Source organism: Palaemon carinicauda, unplaced genomic scaffold (assembly GCF_036898095.1).
Source record: "Palaemon carinicauda isolate YSFRI2023 unplaced genomic scaffold, ASM3689809v2 scaffold305, whole genome shotgun sequence".
NCBI classification, from domain to species: Eukaryota; Metazoa; Arthropoda; class Malacostraca; order Decapoda; family Palaemonidae; genus Palaemon; species Palaemon carinicauda.
The window spans coordinates 45,490-69,983 of NW_027170722.1; the positions used below are offsets into that span (position 1 = coordinate 45,490).

Below are 24,494 nucleotides of genomic sequence, written 5' to 3' on the forward strand. Positions count from 1 at the left end.
GTCACGTTTTGAATATGAAAAGTGAAAAAAGTTACGGTAACTCGGTAAGCGTTATTTAACTTATTTTATGGTTAACCTATCGTTTTTATTGATAAAATTACATGCATAATAACCTAGGATATATTGTAGATAGGAATTGTAAGGGATTTTATAACCAATGAAGCCATTAGACCAAATAATTGCTTCATTTCTACTAGACTGGGCGTGTGGAAGCCTTTGGGAGATAACCTTTACCTCATTACGTAAGATTTTTAGACATTTAGACATTTATTATAGACATTTTACGTCATTTCTTAACTGAGATAGCCCATAGATCCTATGCAATAAGTGATATTGAATGTGCATCATCAATAGCCTAAAGGAATTTTTTACGAAGGAGAGTTGCCTACCTAACCTAACACCCCTGTTAACCTAAACTCCTCCAGTTTAATGTATTCCAACTCCTGATACCTTGAAGTACCTTAAACAGTCCATGGGTAAAGATTTAGGAGCCTTTGTATATCAGCGGCCATTTCCTCCCTCGTGCATAGAAAATGGGAGAATTTCCTTCACGTTTTCCAGTCGTTCATCGACATTTGTTTGGAGTGATGTTCGAACGTGTGAATGGCGTATTTGGGTGTTCAAAGAAAGCCTGTTCTCCCCTGATTTTTGTGGGCAGGGTTTTATTGTCCACAAACCTTATGCATTTATGGCTTTGACCACCTCTTTGAACCGTTTTTATCAGGCAGGTGCAACAATGGGGTTCGACTAACCGTTCGACTGTAAACCCCTCTTAACCCTTTTACCCCCAAAGGACGTACTGGTACGTTTCACAAAAGCCATCCCTTTACCCCCATGGACGTACCGGTACGTCCTCGCAAAAAAATGCTATATAATTTTTTTTATTTCATATTTTTGATAATTTTTTGAGAAAATTCAGGCATTTTCCAAGAGAATGAGACCAACCTGACCTCTCTATGACAAAAATTAAGGCTGTTAGAGCAATTTCAAAAAAAATATACTGCAAAATAAGCTGGGAAAAAAATAACCCCCTGGGGGTTAAGGGTTGGAAATTTCCAAATAGCTTGATGGTAAAAGGGTTAAGGCATGACCGCTATGCTATAAAAACTGCTCCTTGTTGTGTAAAAACTCTACACAAGAACACCACCTGATTTAAACTTCCCAACCTAACCTAACCTACAAGCCTTGTCTTATGCAAATTCCTTTTGCTGGGTAAAGTCCGTAACATTCGATAGTTTTAGGTTGATTGGTTTAGAAAATCATTCACAAGTATCAGGCCGAACTTCGTCGCTCTTGGAGTGATGCGTTGCCATCCTTGCGTCTTAAGGGCTAAGAATGGACATCTCCGACTCATGCTTGATGCTCTCAGTACCCTGTTCAAATTTTTGAAATACTGAATTCTAATTATTATCATTATTATTATTATTATTATTTGCTAAGCTGCAACCTTAGTTGGAAAAGCAGGATTCTATAAGCCCAGGGGCTCCAACAGGGAAAACAGCCCAGTGAGGAAAGGGAACAAGGAAAAAATTAATTGTTTTAAGAACAGCAACAATCTTGAAATAAATATTTCCTATATAAACTATAAAAACTTTAACAAAACAAGGAGGAGGAGAAACAAGAGAGAATATTGTGCCCGAGTGTACCCTCAAGCAAGAGAACTCTAAGCCAAGTCAGTGGAAGACCATGGTACAGAGGTTATGTCACTACCCAAGACTAGAGAACAATGGTTTGATTTCGGAGTGTCCTTCTCCTAGAAGAGCTGCTTACCGTAGCTAAAGAGTCCCTTCTACCCTTACCAAGAGGAAAGTAGCCACTGACCAATTACAGTGCAGTAGTTAACCCCTTGAGAGAAGAAAAATTGTTTGGTAATCTCAGTGTTGTCAGGTGTATGAGGACAGAGGAGAGAATGTCTAAAGAATAGGCCAGACTACTGTATTCGGTGTGTGTGTGCGTAGACAAAAGGGAAAATGAACCGTAACCAGAGAGAAGGACCCAATGTAGTACTGTCTGGCCAGTCAAAGGACCCCATAACTCTCTAGCGGTAGTATCTTAACGGGTGGCCAACCTACTACCTGTAGGAAAAAACCCTTTGGCAATTTCCCGTCAAGTGGGGTCTGATTGGGTCGTTTTAAGTTACCCCACCCTGCTGAATTGATCAAAACGTTCTAGGAACTACTGGAGCGAAAAAGTGCGTGTGTGTACAGAGCTCATTCTATCCATCTGGTAAGTACTTACTTGCGGTATTTAAAACATTCTGAACAGTTTTTATTCGATACGAGTTTGTGATAGGGTTGAAAATAAGGGAGTTATGCGGCTTGTGGCATACATACACCACAAACTCTCTAAAAAAGGTGCTTGGGTAAACTTATGTGAGATATTACCACCAAATAACTTCCCTTGGCCCCAATGCCAGGTCCTATATCCCGAATTCTACATCGCACATAAGCGTATTAGTCACGGTTACTGATATACTTGATGGGCTATGTTTGAATATTTTGTTACCTATTTTAAATTTTGTCTTAATATAACTGACCGTTTATGCTTATTATGTGTAGCGTAGGTAAGAATGAGTTACTTAGGGAGTTGTTACCACCTGTTATCTGTTTACATAGCAATAAACTATGCTGTAATTGTCACCAGCCAATCTATATATGAAAGGAGACGCTATCAAAGATTATCATAGAACTAAGAACATTGGTCTAACTTCACTGTGCAGAGTTTAATGTACAATGTGTAAGAATGGGGCACCCATCCTAGTCAGGTTAGGCAAGTGGTGTTGCTCCCCTAGGTTGGGTTAGAAGTTTACCATGAGATTTCAGTTGTGCACATGTAAAGATTGTTTTAGTAACTTATAAAAGTATAGAATTGAAGATGTGTTAGATCGAGGATGAAGGTTATATCTAAAGGTAGATGTGGGGAATAATAATATTGCATGGTTTTATGATACCCAGTGTAAAGTTTTATTTGATGGCTGCAGTACATTCATACATACATATACCAAAGGCCCTTCCCCCAATTTTGGGGGGTAGCCGACATCAACAATGAAACAAAACAAAAAGGGGACCTCTACTCTCTACGTTCCTGCAGTACATATTTCAAATTAATGAATTGAAAGATATTCTTAACAATCCTAGCCTTTTTTTTCATAGCAAAATGTGCTCTATTGCTACTGTTTTCTCATACAGTAATGCTTTTTATAAAGCAACAACAGCAGGCATAAATCCTTTCATTACTATCAAAGTTAAGAATAGGTTTTAGTAAATACTGTACAGTATTGCTTCTTATAAACTTACTTCGTTTGTACGGACAGTATACTGTTTTTGAGCACTACTTGTGTCAGCTTGGTCATAATAGTATATTTGATCTGAGGTATCAATGAGAAAAACAAACATTTTGAACATTTACGATGGGTTACCTGACGGGCGGACTGTCAATAAACTACTGTAAGTTTGTTTTGACTCGTATATTGTTACACAGTAGCCGTGGTAATGAAAATTACTTTTACACATCATGGTAAGTAAATTATTTACAAAATGAAAGAACTTCTTAAGTCTGTTTCTTTTGGGTGTAAAGTGCATGAAGGAGATATATAGGCAAAGTGGCATCAATAATAAACAATAGAGTATTTCTTGGTGCAAAATAGACCCTGTAAGGACAGTGAGACGAGCTATCACCAACAACAACTGACGGTTTATTCAAACAGGTGCGAGAATATAATACAAGGTGCGGACGGCAATGTAGCATGCGCGCTGGCGCCAATCTGGCTTGAACCAACTGCCACAAAATGTGTTTTTTCACACGTAAAAATACTTGAAATACAAGTTGATAGAAATATGTAGTGAAATGATAAATACATGAAATTGTAGCTCTGAGGGAGCGGAACAAATATATACAGTTAGCCACAGTGGGGCGAAAGGAGAATTTAAATGAAATGGAGAATTCGATGAGAATGCTGGACGACAGAGGGAGCGATGTCCTTACAAGTACTCCCCCCCCCCAAGACCTCAGGCGGCGTAGGAGGCTGATGAGGTTAGTCTTCGTATCGTTTCGGGCGCCGGAGGGTTCCTCTTGTTCTTGAACGAAGGGCGCGTCGGCGGTCGGCGTATGGATCGCTACCTCTCGTCGTCATTTGTTGCTTTTCTTCTCATTGGGCGCCTTGTTTTGAGGTGGCACTCTGGATCTGCCAGGTCCCGCGGAGGCAGTGTTGCTTCCTTCGAGAAACGCCGGGTTCACTCGGTCTATTGAGACCCAGTCCTCTTGGCCATGCACGTCGAGAAGGAAGGCTTTCGTCATTTTCTTGATTACTCGGTAGGGGCCTCGATAGGGTCTCGTTAGCGGCTGTCGATGGGTGTCGACACGGACGAAAACATAGTCACAGTCGTCCAGGTTCCTCGGCTTGAAATGCTTAGTTCTGTCCTGGTAAGTTTTAAGACATGGCCTGAACTTCCTGGCGATGTCGTTAAGATGATCCAGCTGCGTGTCGTCGGTTGATGTGGGAAAGAATTCGCCGGGAACTGCGAGTGCCTCTCCATAAACCTTTTCAGCGGGCGATGGCTCGCCATTTTCGCGAGGGGCGGTCCGAAGGCCAAGAAGTACCCTAGGAAGTCATGATTTCCATTCTCCGTCGGTGCAGCTCGCCATCAGGGACGCCTTGAGGGCGCGATGAGTTTGTTCGACTATGCCGTTTGCTGCGGGGTTGTATGCTGTGGTGCTGTGGAGTGTCGTTCTCATCAGGTTTGCCAGAGCGAGCCATATCTCTGACAGGAAAGCGGGGCCTCTGTCCGTCGTGATGTCGTCAAGAATGCCAAATCTGCTCACCCAGCTCGACAAAAGGGCTTCGCCGCATGCTTGGGTTGTAGCTTCGATCATCGGTAATGCTTCCAACCACCTCGTGGAGCGATCGATGATTGTCAGCAGGTAGCGAGCAGATCCCGAAGGCGGCAAAGGTCCCACGACGTCGATGTGAATGTGACCGAAACGTCTTTTCGGTTGGGGAAAATCCCCTATCCCCGATTCGGTGTGATGGCCGATCTTGCTCATCTGCCAATTGATGCATGTCTTCGCCCATTCCCGGGCGTCGTTTTTGATCCCTGGCCAGATGAACTTTTCAGATAGGAGGCGAGCAGTGGTGCGTCCCGAGGGGTGTGAAAGTCCATGGATGAAGTCGAATATTTTTCTTCTGCAGGAAGCCAGAATCCAGGGACGTGGGTGGCCGGTGCTGGTGTCGCAGAGGATAGTTACTCCTGCCGGCCCGAGGGGAATTGCAGTTATCTTGAGCACAGGTGATTCTGTGCCTCTAGGTTGATGCGCTGCTCGGATGAGAGGTTGGCGTAGTCAATTCTCGGGTGGATTGCGTCGATTTCAATCCTTGAAAGGGCGTCTGCGTCTGGGTTTTTCTTTCTGGGAACGTAGCTTATGGTGCACCCGAATTCGGCGATTGCTGCTAGACGACGTTGTTGTCGGGAGGACCATGCGTCTGTCGATTTTGTGAAGGCGTTTACGAGGGGTTGATGGTCCGTCGCGATGGTGAAGGGTGTGCCCTCCAGAATGTGCCTGAAGTGGCGGACGGCGAGGTAGACGGCGAGGAGCTCCCTGTCGAAGGTGCTGTATCTTGTTTCAGCGGGTTTCAGTTTTCTGCTGAAGAATGCCAGTGGTCGAGGAGAACCATCGACGAGCTGTTCCAGCACAGCCCCGCAGGCGACGTTGCTGGCGTCGGTCGTCAGTCGCAGAGGGGCGTTGTCGTCGAAGCAAGCCAGGGGGTTGGCGTTTGCGAGGGCGTCCTCTGTCCGGGTGAATGCGTGTTGTTGTGGGGAACCCCACTCAAGTTTCTTCGCCTTTCCCTTCAGGACTTCGTCGAGGGGTGTCAGGGTCTGTGCGATGTTGGGGATGAAGCGCCTGTAGTAATTGACCATCCCCAGGAACTCCTGAAGTTGGCGGGTAGTCGTAGGTGTCGGGAACTTTCTGATGACGTCCACCTTGGTTGTCATGGGTTTTACCCCACTCGAGGATGCGCGATGACCGAGAAAGTCCACTCCTTTGGCGCCGAACGTGCATTTGTCGAAACGTACAACCAGGCCATTCTCCTGCAAGCGTTTGAGGACGGCACGGACTTGCCTCTGGTGTTCCTCCTTGGTCCTTGAGAATATCAGGATGTCGTCAACATAGCAGACGCAGAATGGTAGGTCACCCAGGATGCTATCCATTAGGCGTTGGAAGGTCGCCCCCGCATTGCGTAGACCGAAGGTTGAGTATGCGAAGGTGTAGGATCAACGGTGTCACAATGGCAGTTTTCGGAATGTCCTCTGGAAATACGGGGACCTGGAAGTAAGACTTGAGAAGGTCCATCTTGGTGAAGTATTTCGCGCCATGCAACGCATTCGTCAGGTCTTGCATGTTGGGCAGAGGGTAGTGGTCGGGTGTTGTGATGAGGTTGAGGCGCCTGTAGTCGCTAGTCGCCGCAAGATCTCCAGGTCCCGTCAGGCTTCTTTACCATATGTAGGGGAGATGCCCAGGGGCTCGATGCTTTCTTACAGATACCCATGCGTTCCATGTCCTCAAAGGCGCGTTTGGCGTCCCTCAGCTTCTGGGGCGGGAGGCGGCGGAATTTGGCGTGTGTAGGAGGTCCCGTCGTCGTGATGTGGTGGTAGATCCCGTGCTTGGAGGGGGATCCCGGCGATTGGCAGAGCTCGGGCTTGAAAACGTCAGGAAATTCTTGCAGAAGGTCGGCATAGGGCTGCGTCTTAACAGCAGATACGGACATTGTGGCAGGGGTGGCTCTTAGGGCGCGGGACCGGTAGGTTCTTGTGTCGATTAGGCGTTTCCCAGCAACGTCGACGAGTAGTCCGTGGGGAGCGAGGAAATCTGACTGACGTCAGCGATGGCGAAGGGCCAGGAATACGAACGGCCCATGATAGATATCCTGAGGACCCTAGTCCCATAACACCGCATGGGAGACCCGTTGGCGGTGACGAGCGAGGGGGCGTCTTTGCTGGGACCACGGTCTAGGTCGGCTTGTGACGGCAGGAACGTTGACTGCATAGCACCGGTGTCGACCATGAGTCTATGGTTGGAGACGGTGTCGAGGATATAGAAACCATTCTTGCTTTGGTTTCCTGCAGCTGCGATGGTGGTAGGTGGTTTCTTCTGGCGTCATCTTCTAGGGAAATTGCATGGTGCCCCACATTTCTTGCCGTCGATGCCGAACTGCCGATGGTAGAAACACCACGCTGGATTAGGCCTAGGGCTCGGACGTGTCGGTTGTGGTGGTTTCCTCCTTGCCAGAGCGTTGATCTCGTCCTCGTCGTCAGGAGGCTTTGCTGAAGCGTCTATGGAAGAGCAGCTGAAGGAGGAGAACGAAGATGATACTGATGATGCCCCGAGGTGGGATGTTTTGGAGGCCTTGTGGAGCTTCTAAGCCTTCGACAGGAGTTCGTTCATCGGAAGTGTGTCGGCATCCGTCAATTGGGCCCTTACGTCCTGCGGAAGGAGATCTTAACACGCTTGTTTGAGCAACGAGGGTTAGAACAGGCGACATCTCAGGTCCTATATTAGCACTCGTGCAATCATCTAGGAGACACGTTGTGTTAGCTGATGCTACGTTTCCATTAAAGGTCTCAGGTCTCAGGTTAGGAAAAATACATAATACTTTTTAAAAAAAATTTTATATTTCTTTTTTTGTATCAGTTGGAATACAGTATTGCGTAGTTATTAATTTTCTTTCATATTTGGGTTACTAATACTGAGTTTGTAAATTATATCCCCTGAATTTTTGGTCTTGTTTTCAATTCTTTAGTTTTTTTATTCATCTGTTCAAAACTAGTTTGCATAGCTTAGATAAGACGAACTGAGGGCTAGGTAAAAGTCTAAACTTGCAAATGTAATCAATAGCTAATATTAATTAGTTTTGAAAGGAAAATTCAAAGCTTGCTTTACTTGAGCATTCAGAGCATATGTTAATTATTCTTTTTTTAATTCCAGATTTCTACAAGCAAAGAATAACAGTTTCCGTGAACAGGAAGCCGAGGTTGATGAGCAGCGGTCTTTGATCCTAAGCCCCAAGATGAGGATGGTTTTCTCTCATGCCAAGATAAGTACAACTCTGCCAACTCTTGAGTTCAATCTACTCATGGCCACTGTTATCTCAGCTGATGGAAGAATAGCAAAGGGTATGACCAGCCCATGGCTGTTCCACACTCATTTTCCCTTCCAAAATAACTTTGTGCCAGTGGCAGCGTGGGTGCCCAGGTTTATTGAGGCCCTTAAAGTACAACGTGACTGGCTGATAAGAGATGAAACAGTTGGAAGAGCTTAAACAACATTCTAGCCTAGTGTCCCTTTTTGTCAAGCAGCCCTGAATCACAGTACCTGTGATGAGAGCCAAGTACCTGGGAATGGTCATCGATACAGAAGAGGAATTGGTTCAACTGACATAATGGCGGGATCAAATTGTCATCCTTAATCGAGCAGCTGTCCACTCTATAAGAGATTACCAATGGAAATCCCAATGGACAACAAAAATCATATTCAGATGAATATGCCGTTGTAAGTAGTGTGGATATGACTTAAACAAGCCGTAAGCAAACACTGTTCCCTTTTCTGTTTTCTAATCTTTTGTTAGTTTTCAAAGAGCTTTGAATATTTTGTGCTTCATAAACCCTTTTTTGTTCCTACACACAATACAAATGTTCGACTTCGGCAAGGCTGGAAATGGCCGGTTAAACTTTTAACGAGATAGTACCGTAGTAGTTGGCGGGTGGCAAGTAGGCCACCCCCAAGGTAGCATAACATCTGCTTTGACTTAAGCCACTGAAGAGTAAAGACGTACTTTTCGGTGTCATTGTGCTGTTGTGGCCTCTCCCCTGTGAGTGTGTTATTATCAGCTTGCACGATTCAGAGAAGGTCTTCAAGTTCTCCCTTCACCCGTGTCATCTTTGCTGAGTATTCGCCTTAACTTCTGAAGGAAAATGAGTAAAGGTAGTCCGGGAAGTCCGATCAACAGGTGTTACGTCCTACCGTTTCTCTCCCGTTGGAGAGACGTTGCTGGTTGCAGTAGTTTCAGAAACCTCCCTTCTTGAGTGAGTTCTAAGTGTTGTCTAATACATACATACATACATATACCAAGGCACTTCCTCCAATTTTGGGGGGTAGCCGACATCAACAAAAAAACAAAAACAAAAAGGGGACCTCTACTCTCTACGTTCCTCCCAGCCTAACAAGGGACTCAACCGAGTTCAGCTGGTACTGCTAGGGTGTCACAACCTACCCTCCCACATTATCCACCACAGATGAAGCTTCATAATGCTGAATCCCCTACTGCTGCTACCTCCGCGGTCATCTAAGGCATCGGGAAAAAACATTGGTTTACTGTACACAACATTAGGGAGTGTCTGGATACTCGGTGGAGGTGTTTTCACACAAATTTCTTGTGCTTGGTTTAGTGCCAGTTGTGAAGGTTGAGAGTTGACCCATAATGGGAAAAAACATCTGTTCTCACAACTTACAGACTGAGCATACCACCACTGAATGGGAGTGCAGGGTATTACTATCCAGCAACTAGCCTTCCCTTTATTCTGGCTCCATGGAAACAGGAATACTGGATGTAGAGTATTCATAGCTTCAGTTAAAATTACAAAAATTATGAAAATTTTAAAGAGGAAAATAAATTTTTCTATTTTTATTTTATTTGTAATTGTTTATTTTTTTACGATTAATTTCATGGAAGTGATTCTGAATGTGATTTTTTTTAAAATCAAACACTTGTAAAATTTAAACAAAAATATGTTGAGGTTCGAGCTGCAAGTTAGGAAGTCAGTTGGAGTCACGAGCTCACAGAAGCAACCACAAGAGTGTGACTTGTAAATTGTTCAACCTTATTTGGAGTTGTCGACTGTTTTTAACTAATTAGAGTGTATTTGCAACATGCTAATGCCCCCATCAGTATTTTGTAAGTGCCCTGTACTTGTCTGAATAAAGTCGTCTTAAGTTCAGCATCTCGTGTGTCCGTTGGAAACCTAAATGGACTAGCGTGGGTAAGTGCTTGAATGCCATAACTGTTTTAACAGTACAGTATCTGGATAATTGTTAGCCTATGTACATACATACATATACCCAGGCACTTCCCCCAATTTTGGGGGGTAGCCGACACCAACAATGAAACAAAACAAAAAAGGGGACCTCTACTCTCTACGTTCCTTCAGCCTAACCAGGGACTCAACCGAGTTCAGCTGGTACTGCTAGGGTGCCACAGCCCAACCTCCCACATTTCCACCACAGATGAAGCTTCATAATGCTGAATCCCCTACTGCTGCTACCTCCGCGGTCATCTAAGGCATCGGAGGAAGCAGCAGGGCCTACTGGAACTGCGTCACAATCGCTCTCCATTCATTTCTATTTCTAGCACGCTCTCTTGCCTCTCTCACATCTATCCTCCTATCACCCAGAGCTTTCTTCACACCATCCATCCACCCAAACCTTGGCCTTCCTCTTGTACTTCTCCCATCAACTCTTGCATTCATCACCTTCTTTAGCAGACAACCATTTTCCATTCTCTCAACATGGCCAAACCACCTACGTACTAACTACAAACCTGAAACTATGGGGAATTGAAAACTGTACAGTGATTCTGCCATGAAAATAAATAATATTCACTCGTGATCTGCAAGAATTCACCACACTGGATGATCTACCCTGGTAGCTGCATAACGATCCTCAACGTGGGATCTCCTCTGCATAATGATCCTCAACGTGGGATCTCCTCTGCATAACGATCCTCAACGTGGGATCTCCTCTGCATAACGATCCTTAACGTGGGATCTCCTCTGCATAACGATCTTCAACGTGGGATTTCCTCTGCATAACGATCCTCAACGTGGGATCTCCTCTGCATAACGATCTTCAACGTGGGATTTCCTCTGCATAACGATCCTCAACGTGGGATCTCCTCACCTTTGGGAAATCTGTCGTCCATAGACGCCTCGGGGAGGCATGGGAGGCCCACCTGAGTATCCAATCCATCTCTGGGATATGATACACAGAAGTAGCAGGATGGAGGGAGTTTCCCCTCTATTAACCCTTTTACCCCCAAAGGACGTACTGGTACGTTTCACAAAACTCATCCCTTTACCCCCATGGACGTACCGGTACGTCCTTGCAAAAAAATGCTATAAATTTTTTTTTTTTCATATTTTTTATAATATTTTGAGAAAATTCAGGCATTTTCCAAGAGAATGAGACCAACCTGACCTCTCTATGACAAAAATTAAGGCTGTTAGAGCAATTTAAAAAAAATATACTGCAAAATGTGTTGGGGAAAAATTAACCCCTTGCGGGTTAAGGGTTGGAAATTTCCAAAGAGCCTGGGGGTAAAAGGGTTAAAAGTATGCCATAGTTGCTTCATTTCACCCTAAAAATGTCTGTTTCCATTAGGGAACTCCCACAGTTATTCAAGCTTCTCAGTCAGACCCACTTCAGATTGGCATCTGAAGTGCTTGCTCAGGCCTTATTCGTATTCATCCCAATTTTGTTGGGTATATATTGGTTGATGATTCTTGTCCTGTGTTTTCGTCCTAACTAACATTGACTAAACACATACATATATACATACATACATATACCAAGGCACTTCCCCCAATTTTGGGGGGTAGCCGACATCAAACAAGTGAAACAAAAAAGGGGACCTCTCCTCTCTACGTTCCTCCCAGCCTGACAAGGGACTCAACAGAGTTTGGCTGGTACTGCTAGGGTGCCACAGCCCACCCTCCCCCGTTATCCACAACAGATGAAGCTTCATAACACTGAATCCCCTACTGCAATCTCCGTGGTCATCTAAGGCACCGGAGGAAGCAGTAGGGCCTACAGTATTGGAACTGCGTCACAATTGTTCGCCATTCATTCCTATTTCTAAACACATTTGAAGAAAATGTTTTTTATGATATGAAACACTATTTTTTTATTATTGCCATATATTATTGAAATAATTATGACTTTAATATAAAAATATCATATCCAAGATACAGAGAAGTGTAATGGACTTTGTAGTACAGTATTACCTTTGATTGGGGAATGTATTACTTAGTTCCAGAAAATTATTATTATTTTAAGTGTTGTTATTATTTCCGGACTTTAAAATGCCTCACACGATAGATTCCATGTTAATTAAAGATGGAATAGCTAGCGAGATAAACTTTAGAAAATTAGATAATCTTTTTTATGAAGATGAATTATACAGATAGGCTTAGTAAATGATCAAGATATTATTGAAGATAGACAAGTTCAGTAATGCTATTGCTTATACATTTATGAAATAAAAGTTTTGAATGGAACTTGAGAGATTTATAAAAACAGAATTTTAACCCTTTTACCCCCAAAGGACGTACTGGTACGTTTCACAAAACTCATCCCTTTACCCCCATGGACGTACCGGTACGTCCTTGCAAAAATATGCTATAAAAATTTTTTTTTCATATTTTTAATAATTTTTTTGAGAAAATTCAGGCATTTTCCAAGAGAATGAGACCAACCTGACCTCTCTATGACAAAAATTAAGGCTGTTAGAGCAATTTAAAAAATATATACAGCAAAATGTGCTGGGGAAAAAATAACCCCTTGGCGGTTAATGGTTGGAAATTTCCAAAAAGCCTAGGGGTAAAAGGGTTAATTGTTGGTTATGTATTGGTGATTGCATCATGTTACGGATGACAGTACATTTCTGCTCGCTTGCAAGCTCAGTTTGTAGCTCATTACGGATTTACTTTGGGTAAAGACTAACACTTACTTTTATTACCCGGAATGTGATTCAATTGGCCATCTTTATCTGATACAGCAACAATAACAAAAATATTTATAAAGCAATATAAATATCCAGGGAGGTTCATAGAGACGCTGATTACAAAAATTTCCCATATCTATTATTTTAAGATGTTTTTAAAAACATGGCTAGAATATTTAATTTTCTTTTTCAGATTACAGTATTGACATCGGCATGAAGTTAAAGTATTGACGACACCGCTGAAGAATTGTTTGATGGAAATTACTGCTCGTTTACAAGGAACGCCATTGTTTTTTGCCACATTATAATTACTAATTCTGTAATTTATTTGTGTGCGTATGATCGATGCATGATCGTCTGAATGTTAGATAGTTCACTGATGATAGGTAATTATGTTGAGGAATTTATACATTCTTAAATGAAAATTGTCTTTTGCTGCTCAATGACCAATGACTGAGTGGGTATATTAACTGAACTGGGTCTTCATATTAATTGATAGGTGCATTTATATGTTCGATATTAATTTATTCTTCCTTTCCAAAGATCTACTGTAAGTCTGTTTGACCTAAACTCTTCTGTCAATATCATTATTACTACTAGGCAAGCTACAACCCTGGCAAAATGCCTCAAGTCCAAGAGGGAAAAATGAGTTGGATATAATTAATGAATAAAGTGTTTTAAGATCAGTAACAACGTTTAAAGTAGATCAGTCATATATACAATATAGAACTATACATATCAACGTGGTCAACAGAAAAGCGTATGTACAAACAGCTTGTTTTTGGTAGTTTTTTTAAGTTCAAGTGTTAGTTGAAGGGCCATTATTGGGTTTTAAAAATGGTTTCCCCGAGTTCATATAATTTCTTTTTATTTTAAAATTTCCAGAGACATACAGTACATACTTGATTTTGTAATGTCAATCCCAGTTAGTTAGTTAGTTGTGATTCCTACATCACTGCGTGGCAGAGAGGCTTCTTACGTTAGGTCTTCACCATCGATCGTTCGGCTTGCCATTCAGCTGAAAAAGAAATTTCCCACATTCCCCATTTAAGGATGCCATCCAACACCCATTGGAATTCTAGACATTTACTCCTTTGTGCCCATTTTCCTGTTTTGCTAATTACTCAGGAGTTAGTAAACGACATTGAGGCTTAGCATGACTCTGATCTTTTCCGACCGGCCACATGCCTATGTCATCCAGATTAGCTTTTTTCTCTCTTCCTCCATCAGGGAAGCTCCTCAATCTTCATGGTAAAAGATTCTGCTCGCCCCTCAATACCAGTTTTTCAACTGGGAATTGGGTTAAGACTCCTCCCAGAATGGTCTACACTCATTAGGAGCTTATAGGGAGCTCAAGCTGCAGGAGTATTTCAGGAGTTTCCAGGTCCCTCAATCTACCTTGCTCGAGCCCAGGTGACGAGCGGTAGATAAGACTTCCTGCCTCATGACTATCCTAGCCTTGACTAAGTAGGTAGGAGATTGCATATTTTGGCCTGTGTCATAAGTCATTCTTGAGGATGTGTCTCCATCGCCTTGGTTCATGAGTCCGGGGTCAGTACCTAGAACCCAGCTGTCCGTGAGTTCAAGTGCGTCTTCATCTCTTCCCTACAGAAAGCATACTGTTTCTTCATGACTTTCGCTCTTGTACATGATTGAACTACTTTGATATTTCCAAGGAAAGTAAACCAGTTAATTTGGTTATAGGGAGTTTTTCCCTCCTAAGATTAAGTCTCCTATTAAAGGAAGGTTTGCATTTGTGTAGGAACAAATCACAAAGTTTTAGGTAATTTGGGATTTTACCTATGTTTGTTTGTTGCCAGCTTAACCCAAGAAGTTTCAAATGAATTTTGATGAAAATTTCAGGAAATGTCAGGAATGGCTTAACCCTTTTACCCCCAAAGGATGTACTGGTACATTTCACAAAAGCCATCCCTTTACCCCCATGGACGTACCGGTACTTCCTTGCAAAAAAATGCTATAATTTTTTTTTTCATATTTTTTATACTTTTTTGAGAAAATTCAGGCATTTTCCAAGAGAATGAGACCAACCTGACCTCTCTATGACAAAAATTAAGGCTGTTAGAGCAATTTAAAAAAAATATACTGCAAAATGTGCTGGGAAAAAAATAACCCCTTGGGGGTTAAGGGTTGGAAATTTCTAAATAGCCTGGGGGTAAAAGGGTTAATAGCCGCATTTATCTTTGCTGATAGCATACTCCTATTGAAGGGCTCAGGTTTGTATAGTAAGGTAAAATATAAATTGCTTTACAAATTTGTAATTTTTTTATAGAAACATACAGTACAGTAGTGCACAAATCGCAGTTTCAAGTATTCTAAAATTTCTAATGCTGATTAGAATTTTATTTGGAACAGAATTACATCTTTAAAAATTTGTGATTTTTCACCATTTAAATGTTCTACCGGAAATCGCAGTTTTAAATATTCTAAAATTTCCAATGCTGATTAAAATTTTATCTGGAACAGAATTACATCTTTTAAAATTTGTGATTTTCAATATTAAACTTACCCGATAATCATGTAGCTGTCAACTCCGTTGCCTGACAGAATTCTATGGAGGGATACGCCAGCTATCACAATACTAGAAGGGGGTGTACTTACCAGCGCCACCTGTGGCCAGGTACTCAATCATTTGTTGTTGACACCTCCTCAATTATTCCTCTGTCGTGCTTCCGGCTAGACGTTCTGGGATACGCTTATGGTCTTCGAGTTTATTCACGGATATTTGGTGAAGTATTCTCTCAGATTAACGGCTGTCGCTTTACTGGAATCCTTCTTATATTAGCTAGATAGCTTTTATATAATACTGATATAACGGTTAACGAATTTTGCTTGTTTTTGGATCACCCTTTGGCTAACTCTTTGAAACAAGATGTCTGACGTTTCGCAAGCCCCCTCCCATAGACGATGTAGGTCTTGCAATAGGCGTATTCCGAAGGCCTCGGTAGATCCTCACACCGCTTGTTCTGACTGTAGGGACAGGCCCTGTCTATTAGAAAATCGATGTGAGGAATGCGCCGGACTTTCGGAATTGGAATTTGTCCGTCTTTTAAAATATTCATCTAAGTTAGAGAGAGGTAGAGTTAGGAGAAGTTCTTCTCACTCTTCTATGTTTTCCTCACCTCATGATCCCCTACCTTTTCCTACCCCTGTAGTGGCTACCCCCGAACCTACTGTGTGCCCTCCGCCTGATATGTCAGTTGTTTTGCGTGCTATTCAGGCTTTAGGCGATAAAGTAGAATCAGTGGTAAGTGACCATAAGTCTCTGATGGCCGAAGTTAAAGAACTGAAGGTCAAGAGTGCAGTGGGTGGAATTAGTGCCAGTGCTGTGACGAGTGCTAGTGTCGGTGCAGTGCCAAGTGCTAGTGGTGCCAGTGTGGTGCGTGAGGATTTTTCTGTGCGAGCCAGTCGTCCTCCCAGTCCGGGACCTCTTGCAAGCTCCCATGCCCAGGGGAGAAGCAATGTCGAAGGGCTTAAGGGTTCGACAGGCCTTGTTAGGCGCACAGAACTATCCTCGGTGGTTGCGGGCGTGTCTTCCTTAGACCGTCACTCCCACCTGCAGACGATTGAGCCCGTCTTATTCTCGTCCGCTGATCAACTAGCAGGGAAGAAACGTTGGTCTCAGGTCTCGAGACCGCTTAAACGTAGAGTCCAGTCCGCGAGTGCTCAGCCAGGTTGCAGTCATTGGCTCAGCTCTGACTCGCCTCAGTCATCTGTCGACTGTACTCCGCCCAAGAGGAGTAAGGTTCTGCCAAAACAGAGCCCGACTGTGACTTTACCTCAGTCTGTTATCGTTTCTGCCGATCCCAAGTGGACCCTGCTTCAGTCCATGCAAGCTCAGCTTTCGGACTTGATGCGTGAGTGTCGGGCTGAGAGTGTTGCACCTCCTCCTCCGCCTACACTCCCTCCGCCTGTTCTCGCTCCGCCTGTGCTCGCCCCGCCTGCACTTGCTCCGCCTGGTCGCAGCACCATCTGCCAGGCGTACGATGTTGAGCCACTTTCGGAGTTCGCTGTTCCCAGTGGTGTTCAGCCTCAGCCTTCTTTAAGGCAACCCTTGCTTTGGGATCAGGAGAGTTATTCCACTCTTCCTCCGCCTCCCCTTGCTGCTCCACCAGTGGTGCAACTCTCGGTTGGGGTACAACAACCTCTCCCCTCCGTGAGTCTGTCTGCTCAGCCATCGCTGCAGCGAGCTCAACCCTCCTCAAGGCAAGCTCCTCTACACCCTGGACTTGCGCCTCAGGAGCCTCAGCTTGCGAGAACTTTACCTTGTTCTGCGCAGCCTCAACCTCATCATGCTCCGCTCATCTCACAGGAACAGGAACGGACTACTCCGCCTCCGTCCTCCGCTCAGCTTGTGCAATCCTTGGGTTCAACCTCTCTTGCTAGGAGTCAACCTCCTTCACCCATGCGCCTGCCTTCTGCTTCGTCTGTTGTTCAGCCTTTGCAGTCTGAGCCTCAGGTTTTCCCTCAACAGTTACTGGAAGAGGAAACCACTGTTATTGTTCCTACCCGTTCTGACTCTGCGGTTCAGCATTCTGGTCCGATCGCTTCGCTTCCCTCTGCTGATGAGGTGTCGGATGATGAGGAGGCACACCTTGATCCCTCATCAGACGTGGACGAATCTAAGCTTTCTCCATTGTCGATTGATTTTCGTAAGGTCTTGGCTCTACTCAGGGAGATTTACCCAGACCACTTCGTCTCTGCTATTCCCCGCTCTCCACCATCTGAGTTTTCGCTGGGCGTACAACAAGCTAAGTCCAACTATACTAAGCTTGTCCTAGCTAGATCCTCCAAGAGGGCTTTAAGGATCTTAGGGGAGTGGCTGCAGTCTAAACAACACCTTGGCAAGACTTCCTTCATGTTCCCTCCAACGAAGCTCGCTTCGAAAGGTTGCGTTTGGTATGCCACAGGGGAAGCACCAGGCTTAGGAGTACCTGCCTCTGCCCAGGCTGACTTCTCAAGTCTGGTGGACTCGCCTCGGAGGACTGCTATGAGACGCTCGAAGGTTTGTTGGACCTTCTCATACCTGGATCATTTTCTGAAAGGGTTGTTCAGAGCATTTGAAATGTTCAACTTTCTCGACTGGTGCCTGGGAGCCCTCAGCAAGAAAACCTCTCCTGCGGATAAAGATTCTGCCATGCTAATAATGTCCTGCATGGATAAGGCCATCAGAGATGGATCGGGTGAGCTAGCGTCGTTATTTGTATCAGGGGTGTTGAAGAAAAGGGAACAACTGTGTACCTTCCTTTCCGCCAGCATTACACCTTGCCAACGGTCACAACTCCTTTTTGCTCCTCTCTCAAAGTTCCTCTTTCCCGAGGAGCTAGTTAAGGACTTGTCGGCTGCCCTGATACAAAAGGACACGCACGATCTTGTAGCCTCATCGGCTCGTAAGTCTAAGGTTGCCACCTCAGTCCCCAAGACTTATCGCTCCCCAGTGGCTGATACCCCGGCTACGAGGTTCATACCGCCCTTTCGTGGTAGAGCCCCCAGCCGAGGAAGCTCCCGTCCAGACTCTCACAGGAGCAAGTCTAGGAAAGGATCCAGGACATCTAAGGGAAAGAACTGACTCTCAGATTCTCCAGACAACAGTAGGAGCCAGACTCAAGATCTTCTGGCGAGCCTGGGAGAAGAGAGGTGCAGACGCACAGTCTGTCAGTTGGCTGAGGTACGGTTACAGGATTCCATTCTGCCTCAAACCACCTCTGACCACATCGCCCATCAACCTCTCTCCCAACTACAAAGAAGAGGACAAGAGGCTAGCATTGCAACAGGAGGTGTCGCTACTTGTGCAGAAGAAGGCAGTGGTTATAGTCCGGGACCATCAATCCCCGGGCTTCTACAACCGTCTCTTTCTTGTGGCCAAGAAGACAGGAGGTTGGAGACCGGTGCTGGACGTCAGCTCTCTCAACGAGTATGTCACCAAGCAGACGTTCACGATGGAGACGACCAAGTCGGTCTTAGCAGCGGTCAGACAGGAGGACTGGATGGTCTCGTTGGACTTGAAAGATGCATACTTTCACGTTCCCATTCATCCAGACTCCCAACCTTTCCTGAGATTCGTTTTCGGAAAGGTTGTCTATCAGTTCCAAGCCCTGTGTTTTGGCCTAAGCACAGCTCCTATGGTCTTTACTCATCTGATGAGGAATGTAGCGAAATTCCTACACTTATCGAACATCAGAGCCTCCCTCTACCTAGACGACTGGCTGTTGAGAGCCTCCACGAGTCGTCGTTGTCTGGAGAACCTCAATTGGACTTTAGACTTAATCAGAGACCTAGGTCTATTAGTCAATATAGAGAAATCTCAACTCATTCCCTCCCAATCCATTGTGTACCTGGGAATGGAGATTCAGAGTCAGGATTTTCGGGCTTTTCCATCGGCCCCCAGGATAAACCAAGCCCTAGAGTGCATCATGAGCATGCTGAAGAGGAGCAATTGCTCAGTGAGACAGTGGATGAGTCTCACAGGGACCCTCTCATCACTGGCCCTGTTTGTCGAGCTAGGAAGACTCCACCTCCGCCCTCTTCAATTCCATCTTGCTGCTCATTGGGACAAGGGCTCGACTCTAGAAGCAGTCTCTATCCCTATCAACCAAGAGATGAAGACCACTCTCCTGTGGTGGAAGCACAATCTCCTTCTCAAGGAGGGTCTATCATTGGCCATCCAGACCCCCAATCTTCATCTCTTCTCAGATGCATCGGACTCGGGCTGGGGTGCGACCTTGGACGGACGGGAATGCTCAGGAGTATGGAACAAGGAACAAGGATTACTCCACATCAACTGCAAGGAACTGTTAGCAGTTCATCTAGCCCTGTTGAACTTCAAGTCCCTCCTGCTAGGCAAAGTGGTGGAGGTGAATTCAGACAACACCACAGCCTTGGCTTACATCTCCAAGCAAGGAGGGACCCATTCGAGGAGCCTTTACGAGATCGCAAGGGACCTCCTCATTTGGTCAAGAGGTCTAAACCTCACTCTGGTCACGAGGTTCATCCAGGGCGATATGAATGTTTCAGCGGATCGCCTCAGCAGAAGGAATCAGGTCATTCCCACGGAATGGACCCTCCACAAGAGTGTGTGCAACAGACTTTGGACCTTGTGGGGTCAACCTACCATAGATCTGTTTGCCACCTCCATAACCAAGAGACTTCCGCTTTATTGTTCCCCTGTTCCAGACCCTGCAGCGGTTCATGTGGATGCTTTTCTTCTGAACTGGTCCCATCTCGACCTGTACGCATTCCCTCCGTTCAAGATAATAAACAAAGTTCTGCAGAAATTCGTCTCGCACGAAGGGACACGGCTGACGCTGGTTGCTCCCCTTTGGCCTGCAAGAGAATGGTACACAGAGGTACTTCAATGGCTAGTCGACTTCCCCAGGACTCTACCTCTAAGAGTGGACCTTCTACGTCAACCACACGTAGACAGGTTGCATCCAAACCTCCACGCTCTTCGGCTGACTGCCTTCAGACTGTCGAAAGATTCGCTAGAGCTAGAGGCTTTTCGAAGGAGGCAGCCAGTGCGATTGCCAGAGCTAGAAGAGTTTCCACTCGTAGAGTCTACCAGTCTAAGTGGGAGGTCTTCCGAAGCTGGTGTAGAGCCAATTCAATATCCTCTACCAATACCTCTGTGATCCAAATAGCTGACTTCCTTCTACATCTTAGGAATGAGAGATCCCTTTCAACACCTACGATTAAAGGATATAGGAGCATGTTGGCCTCAGTTCTCCGCCACAGGGGTTTGGACCTGTCTTCCAACAAGGACCTTCAAGACATTCTCAAGTCTTTTGAGACGTCTAAAGAACGTCGTCTTTCCACTCCAGGCTGGAATCTAGACGTAGTCTTAAGGTTCCTTATGACATCTAGGTTCGAACCTCTCCAGTCAGCTTCCTTCAAGGATCTTACCCTCAAGACTGCTTTTCTCGTTTGCCTTGCAACAGCTAAGAGAGTCAGTGAGGTTCATGCCTTCAGCAAGAACATTGGTTTCACAACCGAATCTGCAACATGTTCTTTTCAGCTTGGATTCCTAGCAAAGAACGAGCTTCCTTCACGTCCTTGGCCTAGATCGTTCGAAATACCTAGCCTCTCCAACATGGTAGGTAACGAACTAGAGAGAGTTCTTTGCCCTGTCAGAGCTCTCAAATATTATCTGAAGAGGTCTAAACCTATTCGAGGACAGTCAGAAGCCTTATGGTGTGCCATCAAGAAACCCTCGAGACCCATGTCCAAGAATGGGCTTTCGTACTATATAAGGCTTCTGATCAGAGAAGCACATTCTCACTTAAAGGAGGAAGACCTTGCATTGCTGAAGGTAAGGACCCACGAAGTAAGAGCTGTAGCTACTTCGTTGGCCTTTAATAAAAACCGTTCTCTGCAGAGCATAATGGATGCAACCTATTGGAGGAGCAAGTCAGTGTTTGCATCATTTTATCTGAAAGATGTCCAGTCTCTTTACGAGAACTGCTACACCCTGGGACCATTCGTAGCAGCGAGTGCAGTAGTAGGTGAGGGCTCAGCCACTACATTCCCTTAATCCCATAACCTTTTTTAACCTTTCTCTTGAATACTTTTAGTGTTGTTTTTTATGGTTGTTACGGTAGGCTAAGAAGCCTTCCGCATCCTTGGATTTGGCGGGTGGTCTATTCATTCTTGAGAAGCGCCTGGGTTAAAGGTTTGGTAGAGGTCCTTTAGTAGGGGTTGCAACCCCGTGTACTTTGGCACCTTTGGGTTGATTCAGCCTCCAAGAGGAACGCTGCGCTCAGTAAGGAAGACGAACTTTAAATAAAGAGGCAGAGTAACGGTTCTATTCGACTTCCTTACCAGGTACTTATTATTTCATTGTTATTTGAGATAACTGTTATATGAAATATGGGATACTTAGCTATCCTTTAATCTTGTACACTGGTTTTCACCCACCTCCCTGGGTGTGAATCAGCTACATGATTATCGGGTAAGTTTAATATTGAAAAATGTTATTTTTATTAATAAAATAAATTTTTGAATATACTTACCCGATAATCATGATTTAATCGACCCTCCCTTTCCTCCCCAGAGAGAACCAGTGGACCGAGGAATAATTGAGGAGGTGTCAACAACAAATGATTGAGTACCTGGCCACAGGTGGCGCTGGTAAGTACACCCCCTTCTAGTATTGTGATAGCTGGCGTATCCCTCCATAGAATTCTGTCGGGCAACGGAGTTGACAGCTACATGATTATCGGGTAAGTATATTCAAAAATTTATTTTATTAATAAAAATAACATTTTTTCAAAATTTAAACGTACAGTACTAGAAATCGCAGTTTTAAATGTATTAATTTCCAATGCTAATTGATATTTAAAGGTACAGTGTACTACTGGTACTGTATTCACAAATTTTAAATATTTTTTAATTTTAAGTTATAATTAAATTTAAATCTGGAACAGGGAATTATATCTTTAAGAATTTGTGATTTTCAAAATTTAAATGTACATTACATGTATTGGAAACTGCAGTTTTAAATTTTTTAATGAAAGTGCTATTTGAGATTGAGTCTGGAATAGAGAATTAATCTTCAAGATACTCGCCTAATTAAGCTAGGTTGAACTGCAATACTTATGTGATGCATGTAGGCGCATGTGTGTGTGTGTGTGTATGTGTGGGAGAGAGAAGTAGTATTTTCTGGAAGATAGCATCATTGACATGCTTCTTTTCATTTACCTTCTTTTGTTTGTTTAATCATTATTATTATATTCTTTTTACTTGCCTCTTTTTTCTTTTTACAGTGTGCCTTGAGCCGCCTAGAGATTTATTGTTGAGGAAGAACAAACTGCATTTACAAAGAATCAACGACAAATTTCTGACTGCCAAATTGCTTTGTTAATACATTTAAGCCTTCCACTTGAATCTAGTAGTTAGGCTTTTCTTTTCTTTCTCATGCTTGAGGGTACACTTGGGCACCCTATTCTATTTTATTTCTTCCTCTTGTTTTGTTGAAGTTTTTATAGTTTATATAGGAGATATTTATTTTAATGGTACCTTTCTTAAAAGGTTTTATTTTTCCATGTTATCTTTCCTCTCTGGGCTATTTTTTCTGTTGGGGTCCCTGCTTTTCCAACTAAGGTTGTAGCTTGGCAATTGATAGATAATACCAATAATATTGATCAATGACTGCCTGTAAATCTAAGTACTTGGATTGGTTTTCCTTTATCATCTTTCTGCTTTGGCTTAGCATTAACCAATTCTGTCAAAAATGTCTTGTTTAAAATTGTGGCTTGTTTAGATGAGAAATGTACAGTATAACTTTTGAGAAAAACTTCATATTAGGCATACCTTCACTAAAGGTAAACTGATTTAGGAATAGTAGAGTATAAAAAAATTAATAATTATGGTATGCTTTGTTAATATATTTAAGTTAGATAATTCATCTTTGTGTAAGCTGTGTAGTATTCAGTTTGTGATTGAAAAACTAGAATTTTTAGAGAATTCAATATTATTTCTTTGAATCTCCCCTGATATTCATATTGCTTCTTCTCCAAAAGCCTGGGGTAATCGACACTTATCCGTAGAATTTTTAAAATGTTAGAATGTCTTTTACTTCAGACAATCCACTCCCTTAGCAAAGGAACAGAGCCCTCTGCTGTAAGTGGTAGGAAGCCCAGGTTGCCACCTCGGGCAATACAGATTTCATTTTTGAAGTCGACGTTATCCATCCTCTTCATACTCTTGAGTCAGTGGAGAGGAGGATGGGCATGGATGTGAACAACAGGCGAGTATAGAATTAAGAAATTGTTATTAAAGTTCCAATGCAACGCTTCCAGATGGCTCAAATCACTGGCAGTTCTTACCTCAAACAGCCTCTACAACATGTACAATGCTCCCAAAAGCCAAGAGTTATAGTGATGGGGAGAGAACACTGCCTTGACAAACTCCTGACAGTAACCTGAACTCTGGTCCTATATATTCTTTTATTTAGATCATGGTCACTTGCTCTACTAAATTGAATGAATCCACTCTAGTCAAAAAGAATGCTTACTCTGTACCACTAGCATATAGATCTAAATTCAAAGCTCTCCTGTGAATTTCCCTTGGAGCTGAGCACAATGGAAGGAAAGAAAGGGATAGATTTTAGTATAAGCAATGCAACGAGATTAAGGTTACATACCTGGCCTAGATTGCTTGTCTAGCTTATTTTGATAAACCATTTAAATTGTGGTTTGAAATACTGGATTCCAGATTTTTTATCTTGCCCTAATCCTCTGGCACCCACGGTATGCATAGGACCTCATTGATTTCAAGGCGTATGTCTCTTTTCCTGTGCCATCTCTCTGAGCTCAACCCAATTCTTAGATCCAACCTCCCTTTGCATTGTCATCAGCCATGTTTCTCTTGGTCGACCATGTCCTCTCCTGCCCAGCAGCTTCCATTCAGGAACATCCTTCCTTTTCAAAATATGTCCCATCCATCTCCATCTTGATAATGTATCTTTCACGTTTGGCACCCCTGTCATCTTGCTAATTCTGGCATATGTTATATGTTATGTTATGAAAACAATCCTTTTCAATGCGTATTTGCTTGTTCTGCCCTCCCTGTTCTCTCCTTGAATTCTTTAACTTGTAATCCATTGCTGGTAATGGTGGTTCCTAAATATTTGAAAGAGGTTAAATTGGGTAATATTACTCCTCTAATAAGGTAATTCATTTGATCACCACTTTGAATCTGTATGACCTTTCTA

The 24,494-nt window shown here is 43.7% G+C and overlaps 1 long non-coding RNA gene across 2 annotated transcripts; it reads left to right on the forward strand.

The window, feature by feature from the left end:
• Nucleotides 1-24,268, forward strand: LOC137636462 (uncharacterized). Of its 2 annotated transcripts, XR_011043107.1 has the most exons (4): nucleotides 1-44; nucleotides 7,981-8,544; nucleotides 12,963-13,155; nucleotides 22,546-24,268. It is a non-coding gene; the product is annotated as an uncharacterized lncRNA (long non-coding RNA). The 2 variants fall into 2 exon arrangements; XR_011043106.1 differs by lacking the exon at nucleotides 12,963-13,155.
• The last annotated feature ends 226 nt before the right edge of the window (nucleotides 24,269-24,494 follow it).